Raw genomic sequence first — 12,117 nt, forward strand, 5'->3', positions numbered from 1 at the left:
AATAATAATAATAATGACTTTAATGCTGAAAATCATATCCTAAAAACATTAAAATTGTCCTTTTAATATGAAATTCGCTGCAAATACTCTCTCGAGGTAGAAATGCTAAATACAGTTTAAACAATATGTGCTTAATGCAGTGTTATTTTAGTATCCATTGATGTACTGTTGTAGTTTTTGTTCATGTTTTGAATTAGATTTTTTCTTTTTTCACTATAATTTTAGTTAAAGTTTTAGTAAATTTTTTTTCTTTTTCGTTTTTATTAGTTTTTGTTTTTTATGTGTATATAGTTTTTATAAATCGTATTTATTAGTTTTAATTTATTTTGCTTTTTTGACAAATGCTGGCAACTAGCTGAAAGAAAAGAAAGGTTTATTATATAGTTGTTGTTGTTTTGGTGGTTTAGTTTGTTTTAACTGTAGTAACCCTGGTTTAATTGTCATGAAATTATATCACAATGCAAAAATGCAACAATGCATGGTTCTAAAAGAAAAAAACAACTTATTTTTTTAATGCAAAATATTTATATTTACATTAATATTTAATATTTGTATTAAATTGTATTTATATTGATTATTTATATTTGTTTATATTACTTTTTAATCAATAATAACTGATTTGAAATATGCCTGGGCAAAAATCTTTTTGACATATTTCCTAATTTTGCCTAATATTCATATGATTCTGATCTCTGGAGAATGTGACGTGTTTGCTGTGGATTCACAGAGACTTTCAAAGTGATATGAAGAATTCATAAATTCATATTCTACATCAGCACAATCATAATAAAACTCGCTGTTTAATGCAGCGTGTTAGATAATGAAACTACTTCTTTTCTGTTTATGACGTCATTATCATCCTCTTATACTGCTTTGAGAAACTTTAATGAAAAGGTATTAGTTTGAATGTTGTTGCATTAGATGCATGTCATATCACAGTTTGTTTCAGCTGCTTGCACACATTTTCAAAACTTTGTCTCTTTTTTTCCAAACTTCACACAAAAATCCAAGAATTGCACACAAAATATAAAACGCCTCACATCTCTTGCATTCAAAATATCACAAACACATGTCAAAAGCAAACATTTCTAACACCTTTGCCATAATATTAATTCCTGTGTGTTACATAGAGAACTGTTTTGCAAAAAGTGTTTTATGAAATTGAAGCTGAGGCTGAGAATTAATGAATGGTTTTGCAGATTTGGTGTGTGTTTGGGTGTCAGCTTCCAGAAACTGTGTGAAAAGGAAAGATCTCGTTGAAACACTGTCACCTGTCTGTACTGTGTGTCTCTGTCTGCTAGAGGGCGCCATCGCTCCACTTCTGCAGGTGATTTTTATTGATTTGTGCTGGAGAATATGATTACATGCTTTATGAAACAGATTAGCATTGAGTCTGAGCTGCACCAGATCCTGTGTAAATGCGTTTGTGTCTGGAATGGATGATTGATCAGACAGATGAATGAAGGCTGAATAATTCATTTGTGCCAAACGCTGACTGATGTGAGATGATGCCATCTGGACTCATGTTGTGTTGTTTCTCTCATATGTCACACATATGGAGGCCCATTTCCTACACAGAATTAAAAATAAAAAAATAAAAGGTGATTGTGTTTTTTTAATCTCACAATTCAGACAGTTTGCCGTTTATTCAGAGATATTAACAGAAATATTAATTTTTTATATAAAATTCACATGTGTGAGACATAAACTCAGAATTCTGACTTTATACTGTATCTTAAAGTTATTATTTTATATCTCACAGTAATGAGCTTATATCTTGCAATTATGAGTTTATATCTGGCAAATACAAGCTTATATCTCACAGTCATGATTTTATATCTTACAGTAATGAGGTGACGAGTAACGAGGTCTGCTTGCCTGCAGAGTCAGATCAAGGTTGGAGTTAAACTCTGCAGGCCAGTGGCCCTCAAGGGCCGGAGCTGAGGGCCCCTGCTGTATGTGATGGCAGCAGCAGAAGTGCTGTGTTAATAAATGAGGGAGTGCTTCAAGCATCTTATGAGTCTCTGAGGAAACCTTTGCCATCTCTCAGACGTCACGCTGTCAGATCCACTGATGCCTCAGACGGGAATTAAAGGCTTTAGGCGGAAGGTTTTCAGAGGAGTTGCATCAGAGTCAGACTCTGCTTCCCATCATGAATGTATTGATCTGACTGAGAGAAGTGATTCCACTGTCTGCTCAGATTAGATGAAGAGCATCAAAACACCTCAACACACTCCATATATTACATAATATACTCTGACAAAATGGCTGTTTTCACTCAGAAATTGCTAGTAAATTTCACAAATAATTGCATAATAACTGCAAGAAACACACTGATAAGATTAAACTTACTGTAAATATCTTATTTAAAAATATTGTTTTACAAAGTACAATGTGTGAATGTTTGAGTCCAACAGATTTATGATTTTAATCTAATTAATTCTACACTGAAATATGCATAGTATAGATGTTTATAGAAACAATTCTCTCTCAATCTCACAAATACTTACAAAGAAACAGCAAGTAACACATTGAATTAAATGTTACATTTTGAAACAGAAAGACTGAAACAGTCATTTCAATAACGCAATTAATTTTAGTGTATTATTTTATACACTCGAAAAAAATGCACTCAGAAATGACTAGTAAACGTCACAAATAATTACAAAATAACATTTTGAAATGGCAAGCTAAAATTGTATTTTCTTGTAAAACGTACTCTAATAATCTTTGTTTTGTGATGTCAAATAAATACATTAATATTTACAGTGCATAATATGTGTGTAGGTGTTTGTTCCAAGAGATTTATAACGATTTTATTGTAATTATTTCTACACTGAAAAAAAAAATGGTGAAGGATTTACTTTAAAACATTTTACTAAGAAATCTCTAGAATATTTCACAAATAATTATCAAATACCAGACTGAATTAAACGTGTCTTTGTTTTGTTTTTTAATAGAAAGACTGAATTATGATTTTCTTTAATAATCTTGTAAACAATCAGTGCTTTATTTACAACTTCGAATTATTTTTATAGTGTAATCATCAGTGATATTAATCGTTTCTTCATCAGCTTGATCTCTTAATCAGGACAGAAGAGCAGATGTTATTATCAGTCTGACTGACAGCAGTGTGAGCCAATCACGACGCGCTGTGGCCATGCTCATTAGCATAAGCGGGTGTGGTCACGTTTGCGTTCGGAGCTCCAGAGCTGCTGCTGAACATCTTCATCACGGGTCCGGTCTTCATCTTCATCCTCATCCTCATCTATTGTGGATTAGTGCATCAGGACGCGCTGCGGAGCTCAACGACTCAAAGTGCATAAAGCAGAGGTGAGAGAGATAATAATAATATCGCATCTTCACAGCAGTGTGTTTGCTGTTGTGTGTGTTTCTGATCGTTTACTTCATTCAGACAGTTCTCTTCTGCACGCGCACTGCTGTAAAGCTCATTCAGTAACGCGGTAGTGCATGGGTTTACTTGTTTTATTCTCTACTGTATCTTCAGGAGATTGGGTTTCTCTCTCTTCTGCAGACTGCGCGTGTTTATGGTTATTTATATCTGTAACTGAATGCATGAGAATATTGAATGACAGATTCCTTCTAGACAGGAATGTTGTGCGCGCTCCCGACGCCACAGATGGCCTCCAGAACGCGCACAGTATTCCAGCCCGGAGCTCACACGCACACACACACACACACACACACACACACTCACTCTCTCTCTCTCTCACACACACACACACACACACACTCACTCTCTCTCTCTCTCTCTCACACACACACACACACACACACACACACACACACACACACACGTTAACACAGACACACACACACACACTCACTCTCTCTCACACACACACACACACACACACACACACACACACACACACACGTTAAGACAGATACACACACACACACACACACACACACGTTAACACAGATACACACACACACACACACACACACTTACTCTCTCTCACACACACACACACACATATACATATATATCACACACACACACACACACACTTTAAATAATGTTTCTGTTTTCTGTGGCCTCTGAAACTCTGAATCTGATCCGGCTGACCGTGATCATGACGGACTCCTGGATGGACCTCAATCTGGTGAGTGTATGGGTTTATTCTGCCTAAAGTCATGCACTGCTTGTGTTTGCATCCAAATATAGATCACGAATTCTACAGAAATCTCAGTCGCGTCGCCTTCTGATAGTAAGTCCCTGGATTAACCAGTCTAGGTTATCAAAACGTTGTGGAAACATTGTTTCTGAAACGTTGAAATGTCCATGCTTTCTTACAGCTTCAACTAACTTTGTTTTCACGCAAAATATAACGTTATTAGAATGTTTATTTTTAATGTCAGGTTTTCTTGTTGTGATTAGAACTTTTACGTTTACAAAAATGTTTCTTAGAACGTTCTAATATCTTTTTCACCCAGAATATAGCAGTATTTGAATGTTTGTTTTTAATATTCAGTTTTCTCGTTGTGATTATAATGTTATTTAAACGTTACAAACACGTTTCCTAGAATGTTCCTGAGAATTCCGAGAATGCTGATCTCAGAACTTTTTCTCTCAACGTTACATCAACTATTACTAACATAAGAACGTTCCATAAACATTACTTTGAGAACGTTCTGTCTTAACCTTTATATAACGTTTAGCAAACATTAGTGGAGGTTCCCTGTTAGCTGGTTCAGAAGACATGCGCAGACAGCTGCGGTGTAAACATCTGTGTGTCCTGATCTGAACCTCTCTGTCTGTCTGCGTTAATCTGCTGATCTGCTGTGGATTAAAGGCCTCGAACGCTTGAGCGATTACAACAGAATCACTCGTCTCTCACTGTCCGTCTGTCACCTCATGACTTCTTGTTTTCTTTGGGTTTCCACTCCGGCGCCAAGAACACGAGCTCTGCAAAGATAATCAGTATTGATCTCCTGTTATATTGCAGGCCATCCAGAGCTCCATTATGCTGATCAATGGAAGCTTCTGGATGCCTTTATTGCATAAATTATACAGGAATCTGAGCTTCCTCCAGCAGGAGTGAGTGTTTATAGGACAGGTTTGTGATTTCAGAGTCTACAGTCAGTGCTTATGAATTTATGTCTGTTCCTGATTAAACTGATTCAGCACATAATATTACAGTTTTTCTCCATTGCTTAAACACATTTCTTGAAATTATGCAAACAACAACAAAAATATTTTTTCTGCCCCAGTATCCCGTCTTTGGTCTGGAACAGGCCAAAGAACCTCTTCAGCATCACGGGCTATATTGACCCTGGCCGGGCAGCGGGGGTGAAATCCTCTCGCATGCCTGATGTCCTTGTGTCATTGTTCACAAGCAAGATACTTGGTGATGTTGTCAGTATAACACTGCTCTCTGTTAGTGTTACCTGATGTAAACTATGGGAACAGTGTGGATGACAGTTACTGTACTGAGATGCTTATGTACTGTATGTCATATTTCCTTTCAAAAGTATAAATGTACACATTACTGTATGTGGGATATTGATTGAAAAAGACTGGATATGATTCACAGTTACACTTTTACTAGTGGTCTGACCAAAGAATAACAAATATATATAAAAAACAAAAAACACACACATTACAACATCATTGTGAAATAGAAAAGAAAAATAAATATGTGCACAAAGGCGAAAATACAAATTAGAAAGGTAAAAATTACAATTCATGGCAAATTTATAAAATGTGCAGAAAATATGCTTGAAAGTTTATGACAACTAGATCAACCATTTTGCATTTACTGTAATGACTTGTACAATAAACTAATGACCAGATGTTTTGAGTGATAAGACTATAGCACACAGAACTATAATACATTTTGAGCAACATGATAATAGTAAATGATAATATAAGAAACCACAGAGAAATGAACATAATCAGTTGCATGAATGTACCAGAGCAATCACAACTTCTTCAAAAGAATGAGAAACGTTTTATAATGTGCTCAAGTGACTCGATGATGTGGAGGTCGAACAAGTAGTTTAGAGAAGTTCATTTCTGATCTGAGAAATGCTCCAAAGCCTCTGAGAAACACTGAGAGCTGACTTTGGCCCTTTCATCTCCATCGAAGGTTCTGACTGGTGTGTGATCAGTTTAGACTCCTAGTGTTTCCTCTTGGGTAATTGTGTGCTAATTGAGCTCAAACTGTGCAGACTTGAGTGAACAATATTGAATGCTAGTGTTTCTAAATGGGCACATGGTGTAAGCGCTGAGAAATGTAGGGATTTGTGTGTAGAGTTTTGCAGGAACAGTTCACCAAGTCTGACTCATGTGTTAAAGCAGGGGATAGTGTTTATAGTTCAGGGAAATGGGTGTGCTTTTTGAAAAATGGCGTTATGGTTTTGAAATGTTAGTTCAAAAGCCTGGTTATAGTGTTTTAGCAATCAAGAAACACTGTAAAGCCACAGTGAACTTGATTGATGTCAGACTGAATACAGCTGAACTGACTCTCCTCTAAGCTCCGCCCCCCTCGGTTACTGTTGCTAGGTCTGACAAGCTTTAGTTAACCCCGTCACTCCCAGATGTGAAAGTGCTCTAACTTGCTATAATTCATGAACAAATACATTTTGTAATATGATTTTGAAATACTATTTCCATGGTAATGCAATGTCCAATTTTTCAAAATGGTTTTCACAGGATGAATTCTGAGGTTTTAAGATTTCATTTGATATATAATTTCTGATGATTTCTAAAGCATGAGAGGGAAAAAAGCAACAAAAAATAGATTTTTGAGGTGCACTCTTGTCATAAATTAATCTATTACTGTTCCTACCTAATTTGTAACAAATTATGTAGGAATTTGCAGGAATTATCAGGACTCTGTGATGTTGAGCTTTGTTTCGGTTGTGTCTGATTGCTCTCATGGTCTCACGCTGGTGTTTAGCGCTTCGGTTGTGAGTGTTCAATTACAGTCAGAGCCATGAAGTGTGTGTGTGTGTGTGTGTGTGTCCTGTCATCACACATCACACTCAGTGAGGAGACTCTCATTAATAACACACTGAATGTCACAAATTCGGTCTATGAACTTCCGTTCACTCACCATCAGAGGTCACTCGCTCACCACATTGACTCTTGTACTACACTAACTGTTGCACATCACCCCCGGACTACAATTCCCATCATCCATTGCACTGACGACACACACACAGCTGATTGCACTAATCACACAGCTGATTCCCATCACACGCCTTACCTAAACCATGGACTCCCTCAGTCAGATCGCCGAGTATTGTATAGCGTATATCACTCTCCTAGCGATAGCTACTCTACGGAGCCCACTTAGTTGTCATAGTCTTGCCTTGCCCGTGTTTCCTGGATTAACCCTTTGCCTTGCCGTTCGGACTCTGTTTGCACCTCTCTTGGACTATTGCTCGTGTACCTGGATTATACCCACGCTTGCCCTAGGATTACTCTTTGTCTTGCCTGTGTTGTTCCTGTTTGCCATTGCATGAACCTTGCTTGTTTTGTGACCACGTCCCTGAATAAAAGCCTTGCAAATGGATCCGCTCGCCTCTCGTCTCGTCGGTTCCATAAAAGAGAACACGAGGAGAAGCTCTTTAAATGACACTGAGAGTAAAGCTAAACATAAACTCTACACAACTACATTACGCAAGGGCAGACGTGTGTGTGTGCGTGTGTATGTGTTTGTGATTCTGTGTGTGTGTGTGTGTGTGTGTCTTTGTGTGTGTGTGTGTGTGTGTGTGTGTGGATTTTTGTGCCAAAGAGGACATAAATGTGTATAATGACACGGGTATGACAGGTATTTCAAGGTGAAGGTGACTTTTCAGGACATTGCCTCATGTCCCCACTTTTCAAAACACTTATAAATCATACAGAGTGAGGTTTTTTGGGGGAAAGTAGAAATGCAGTCTCCTGTGAGGGCTAAGTTTAGGTGTAGGGTTGGTGTAGGGCAATAGCACACACAGTTTGTTCAGTATAAAAACCATTACGCCTATGGGATGAACCCACTTTTCACAAAAACAAACATGAGTGTTGTGTGTGGTGTGTGTGTGTGGTGTGTGTGTGTGTGTGAGTGTGTGTGTGTGTGTATGTGTGTGCACCTGGTATTCATCACGTCCTGGGGACCAAATGTCCCCACAAGGATAGTAATACCAGTAAATCTGAATCTTGTGGGGACATTTTTTGGTCCCCATGAGGAAACAAGCTTATAAATCATACAGCATAAAGTTTTTTGAAAATCTAAAAATGCAGCATGTTTCCTGTGAGGGCTAAGTTTAGGTGTAGGGTTGGTGTAGGGCAATAGCACATACAGATTGTACAGTATAAAAACCATTGCGCCTATGGGATGTCCCCATAAAACATGGAAACCCAACATGTGTGTGTGTGTGTGTGTGTGTGTGTGTGTGTGTGTGTGTGTGTGTGTGTGTTTTGTGACATATGAGGACACAAATTTGTATAATGACATGGGTCTGACAGATATCACCAGGAGAAGGTTAGTGTTGGTGAAGTGTGTGGGTTGTTTAGCGGTTCCTCGCTGTGGTTTGCTGATTACTCTGTGTCAGATCGTTTGTAATCAAGCGTCTCTGTGGGCAGAACGACAGTCATTACTGTCAAACACACACAAACTCTTGTTTCCGATCATCACTGTGAAACTGCACACATTTATGACACACATTTTGACGTCAGTTAAACTCATAATTAATAAATATATTCGAGAATTTGATCTTGAGACTCCCGTGTAACAGGGCTGTAATAGTTAAAAACCTAAAACTAAAATTAAAAACAGTTGTGTTACTTGAAATAAAATAAACATTAACCAAAGCAACACTTTTCATTTTAATTTAGTTTAATTTGATGAACTAAAATATCTAAAACTGAAATAAAAATGAATGAAATTATATAGACATACGTGTAATTTAAAAAAACCTACTAAACACAAAAACACAAAACAAGATTACAAAACTATAACAGTATCTAAGTGTTACTAAAATAACACTCCGGTATACTTTGAAGTTTTCTGGTTTCATTATCATTAAATACTGAATCCAGTCAAAATCATCAATCATGCATCTGGACCAAATGATATATCTTTTTTGTTGTTTTCCTATTTGCTTGTGTGCAAACAACACAGATTGTGATGCACAGAGCTGAATAATATTAATACTGTAAACATGAGAAATTAGTCAAGGCATGTTTATTTATTTAGCACATTTCATACACATGGAAATTCAAAGTGCTTTACATATTTTTTTTTTATAAATAATCATAAAATGGTCACAATATATGCAGAAGAAATAAAATCATTTACATTTACATTTAGTAATTTGGCAGATGCTTTTATCCAAAGAGACTTACAATTGGGGAATACAAGAAGCGATTAATCTTGAAGAGGCAGTCAGACAGAGGAAGTGCTGTAACACCAAGTCTCAGTCATTGTTCAAATAAGTACAAGCTAGTAAGGGAGGGAGAGAAAGATAGAGGGAAAGGTTTTTGTTTTTTTTTGAGTTTAGGATGAAGTCAAGTACTGCCGAAAGAGATGAGTTTTCAGTTGTTGCTTGAAGATTGCCAGGGATCCGGCGTTCCGGATAGGGGTGGGAAGATTATTCCACCAGCCAGGAATGGTGAACGAGAATGTTCTGGAGAGGGATTTTGAGCCTCTCTGTGATGGTACCACAAGGCGTCGCTCACTAGCAGATCTCAGACTTCTGGAGGGGATGTAGGTTCGTAATAGTGAGTGGAAGTAGGAGGGTGCTGAGCCTGTGGTAGTTCTGTACGCAAGCATCAGTGTCTTGAACTGGATGCGAGCTGCCACTGGTAGCCAGTGCAAGGAGATGAAGAGAGGTGTAACATGCGCTCTTTTGGGCTCGTTGAAGATCAGTCGTGCCGCTGCATTCTGAATCATTTGTAGAGGTTTGATTGTGTTTGATGGCAGACCAGCCAGAAGAGCATTGCAGTAGTCCAGCCTAGAAACAACAAGGGCCTGGACAAGAAGTTGCGCAGCATGCTCTGTCAGAAAGGGCCTGATCTTTCTGATGTTGTGTAGCGCAAACCTGCAGGATCGAGCAGTCTTTGCAATGGGCTCTTTGAAGGTCAGCTGGTCATCAAAGATTACACCAAGATTTCTGACCGAAGTTGATGGGGTAATCATTGATGAGCCGAACTGAATCGTGAAGTCATGCTGTAGAGTCGGAGTGGCAGGGAAGACAAGAAGCTCTGTCTTTATCAGGTTGAGCTGTAGGTGATGTTCTTTCATCCATGCCGAGATGTCCTCCAGGCATGTAAAAACAACAATAAAAGCAAAGAATAAAACATGATTTAAAACAAATAAAATTGATTTAAAACAATTAAGATTTATATTTGTATTCATTTTAGTTTTTCAGATTTTATTATATTTTTTATATATTTGTATCAGTGCTGTGCAACGATTATTAGGGATTAATCGCATCCAAAATAAAAGTTTTTGTTTAGAAAATAAATGTGTGTGTACTGTGTATATTTATTATTTGTATATATAAAGACACACACATACAGTATATATTTTGAAAATATTTACATGTATTTAAATGTATATATATTCATATAATATATATTATATATAAATGCATTTAATATATAAACAACATTTTTCTTATATATATGCATGTGTGTGTATTTATATATACATACAAAATACATACAAATATACACTGTACACACACACATATTATGTATACAAAATGTTTTTATTTTGGATGTGATTCATCATTGTCCAGCACTAATTTATAAATGTATAAAAGTGTTACCGAAATTAGAAATAAATCCTTTAAAAAATGTTTAACTTTTAAAAGTTTTGGTCATGCTGATGTTTCAATAAACCTTCATCAACAGAGTGTTTTGTTTCTGATTTTCAAGCTTTATTGATGTCATTATTATTATTAATGCTAGACTATTAATGCTATTATTAATGCTTTTTTTTGGCACAGATTAGTGAAAGCGCAGTTCTTATGATCTGAATATATTCAGCGAGTGATTGGGTCATGAGTGTGAGCAGAATGAGGTAAAGAGGAGCGACTTCTGTTCGTGTCTCTGTGTTTTTGGTCAGGTTTGTGTCGTCCCGTCTGAATAATTGAGGATAAAACAGCCTGCTGTGAACTCCAGACCTCCGCTTTCCTCCAGAGACGTGTGTGCAGCTGAGCTCATCTGCTCTCACAGAGAATAATGAGTGTGTGTGTGTGTGACCCCATCAGTACCCAGAATGCCGTGCGTCTGTGTGTTTGTATTCAGACTATCAGGACTCTACACTAATGCAGCGTGCATGATGGTAATGGACGTTTACAGTGAATGAATCAGAGCAAATGAAAGAAGCTGCTGTAATCTGAACTATCAGAGCTGTTTCTGCTCATCTCAATCATCCTCTGATCAGAAACACACGTCTGCTCTCCACACGTGAACACACACACACACACACACACACACACTATACACTCCGTGTTACACTGGACACACGACACGAGCGCTTAGAGACACAGATTACAGCCTGTCAGTAATCCACTGAAATCACATCTGATGTTTAGGTGTTTCCTAAATGTGATGGCTCGTTTCTCAATGTGCATTAGTAGAGGCTATGAATCTCTCTCTCTCTCTCTCTGTCAGTCTGTGTCTCTCGCTCACAGTCGGCTCATCACTCTTCTGTTGTAATGGAGCAGTGTTTTATGCTGATTCTGGACAATAAAAGCCTCCATCAAACTATTTCCTCGTTTCTTCCCTGATCTCACAGCAGCACACTTACCGCTCGTTATATCAACCAACACTAATGACCAGAAGCTCGGGGTCCGTCAGATATATCTTTTCAAAGAAATAAACACTTTTATTAATCAAGGATGCATTAAATTGATCAAAAGTGCCAGTAAAATCATTTCTAATGTTATAAAAGTTTTCTATTTCAAATAAATGCTTTGAACTTTCTCTTCATCTGTGAATCCTGAAAAATAAAATCTTTCATGGGTTCCACAAAATATTGTGCAGCACAACTGTGTTCAACATTGATAATAATGAGAAATGTTTGTTGATCAGTAAATCAGTATATTATTATGATTTCTGAAGATCATGTGACACTGAAGACTGGAGTAATG

At 37.2% G+C, this 12,117-nt stretch overlaps 1 protein-coding gene across 1 annotated transcript in view; it reads left to right on the forward strand.

The window, feature by feature from the left end:
- Positions 1–3,194: 3,194 nt before the first annotated feature.
- epb41l3a (erythrocyte membrane protein band 4.1-like 3a) overlaps positions 3,195–12,117 on the forward strand; it is a gene marked incomplete at its 5' end in the record, with an annotated part of 59,248 nt that continues 50,325 nt past the window's right edge. The window contains one exon of the mRNA XM_079409604.1: positions 3,195–3,333. The remainder of the gene's footprint in view (positions 3,334–12,117) is intronic.

This window comes from Barbus barbus (assembly GCF_936440315.1).
Source record: "Barbus barbus genome assembly, chromosome: 46".
NCBI lineage: Eukaryota > Metazoa > Chordata > Actinopteri > Cypriniformes > Cyprinidae > Barbus > Barbus barbus.